Source organism: Prionailurus bengalensis, chromosome D3 (genome assembly GCF_016509475.1).
Source record: "Prionailurus bengalensis isolate Pbe53 chromosome D3, Fcat_Pben_1.1_paternal_pri, whole genome shotgun sequence".
Lineage (NCBI taxonomy): Eukaryota > Metazoa > Chordata > Mammalia > Carnivora > Felidae > Prionailurus > Prionailurus bengalensis.
In genome coordinates this window covers 45,179,159-45,181,230 of record NC_057356.1, presented here as the reverse complement: position 1 = coordinate 45,181,230, position 2,072 = coordinate 45,179,159, and the positions used below count along the sequence as shown (strand labels likewise).

Sequence of the window (2,072 nt, the reverse complement as noted above, 5' to 3'; positions counted from 1 at the left end):
TTTAAAATGTTGAAAGAAAAAACCAACCAACCCAGAGTTCTATATCCCTCAAAACTGTCATTCAAAAATGAGGATGGTGTGCCTGGGTGGCTCAATCAGTTAAGAGTCCAATTTGATTTTGGCTGAGATTATGATCTCATGGTTCATGAGATTGAGTCCCACGTCAGACTCTGTGCTGACAGCACAGAGCCTGCTTGGGATTCTCTCTCCCTCTCTGTCTCTGCCCCTCCCCCATTCACCCTCTCTTTCCCTGTCTCTCAAAATAAATAAATAAACTTTTTTAAAATTTTTTTTTCAATGTTTATTTATTTTGGGACAGAGAGAGACACAGCATGAACGGGGGAGGGGCAGAGAGAGAGGGAGACACAGAATCGGAAGCAGGCTCCAGGCTCCGAGCCATCAGCCCAGAGCCTGACGCGGGGCTCGAACACAGGGACCGCGAGATCGTGACCTGGCTGAAGTCGGACGCTTAACCGACTGTGCCACCCAGGCGCCCCTAAATAAACTTTTTTAAAAAGTGAAGGAGGTTATGTGAGTGAAAAACAAGCCACAGACTGGAAGAATATATTTGTAAAACACACATCTGATAAGAGACTTGTAGCCAAAATATGCAAAGAACTCTTAAAACTCAATGATAAGAGAACAATGAAACCCAGTGAAAAAGTAGGCAAAAATTACTCTTTTACCCTCTCCACCAACACAGGCTGCATTCACACCAAAACCATGAAGAAGACCACCCGAGTCATCATTGAGAAGTACTACACACTCCTGGAAGTACTTCCATGCCAATGAGCACATGTGTGAGAAGATCACCATTATTCCCAGCAAGAAGCTCACAACAAGATTGCAAGCTATGTCACACATCTAATGAAGCGGATTCAGAGAGGCCTGGTGAGAGGAATCTCACCATACTGCAGGAGGAGAAGAAAGAATTATGTTTCTGAGGTCTCAGCCCTGGATCAGGAGATCATTGAAGTAGATTCTGATTCTAAGGAAATGCTGAAACTCTTGGACTTTGGCAGTCTGTCCAATCTACAGGTTGTAGACACTCAGTCTACAATTTGGATCAATTTCAAAACACCATGTGGATCTGTTTGAATCTTTCTATTGGTCTGTATTATCTTCAATAAACCTTGGACAACAACAACAACAACAACAGAAAGTAGGCCAAAACCTGAACAAATACCTCACCAAAGATGATATACAGATGGAAAATAAGCACATGAAAAGATGCTCAATATTAAATCTTTATAGAATTGCAAATTAAAACAACAAAGAGATCCTGCTACACACCTATTCAAATGGCAAAAATCCCAAACACTGACAGCACCAAAGACTGACAAGGATGTGGAGCAGCAGGAGCTCTTACTGCTGGTGGGGATGCAAAATAGCACAGCCACGTTGGAAGACATTTTGGCAGTTTCTTACAAAGCCAAACATAGTCTACCATATGATCCACCAATTGTGCTCCTTGATATTTACACAAATACTTTGAAAACTCATGTCTACACAGAAATGTTCCCATAAATGTTTATTCATAATTGCTCCAAATTAAAAGCATCCAATATGTCCTTCAACAGGTGAGTGGACAAATTGTAGTACATCCAGAGAATGGAATATTATTCAGTGATAAAAAGGAATAATCTATCAAGCCATGAAAAGACAGGAAGGAACCTTAAAAGCTAATTATCAAGTAAAAGAAGACAATCTGAAATGCCTACATATTGTATGATTCCAATTGTAGGACATTCTGGAAAAAACAAAACTATAGACAATAAAAATATCAGTGGTTGCCAGGGGTTTGGGAGTGTGGGAAGGGGTAAGGAGTCTTACTGGAACACTGGAGTCTTTTAGGATGAAACTATTCTGTATGATATCATAATGGTGGATACATGTCATACATTCATCAAAACCCCCAAATTTGTACGATACAAAGAGTGAATCCTATTGTAAACTACGTACGTTAGTTAATAAAAATGTATGAACATTGGTTCATCAATAGTAATAAATGTACCACACCAATGCAAGATGTTAATAATAGGGGAAACTGTGTGTGGGTGAGAAGTAGGGAG

At 40.1% G+C, this 2,072-nt stretch overlaps 1 pseudogene; it reads left to right on the top strand.

The window, feature by feature from the left end:
- Positions 1-582: 582 nt before the first annotated feature.
- Positions 583-1,728, top strand: LOC122470041 (annotated as a pseudogene).
- The last annotated feature ends 344 nt before the right edge of the window (positions 1,729-2,072 follow it).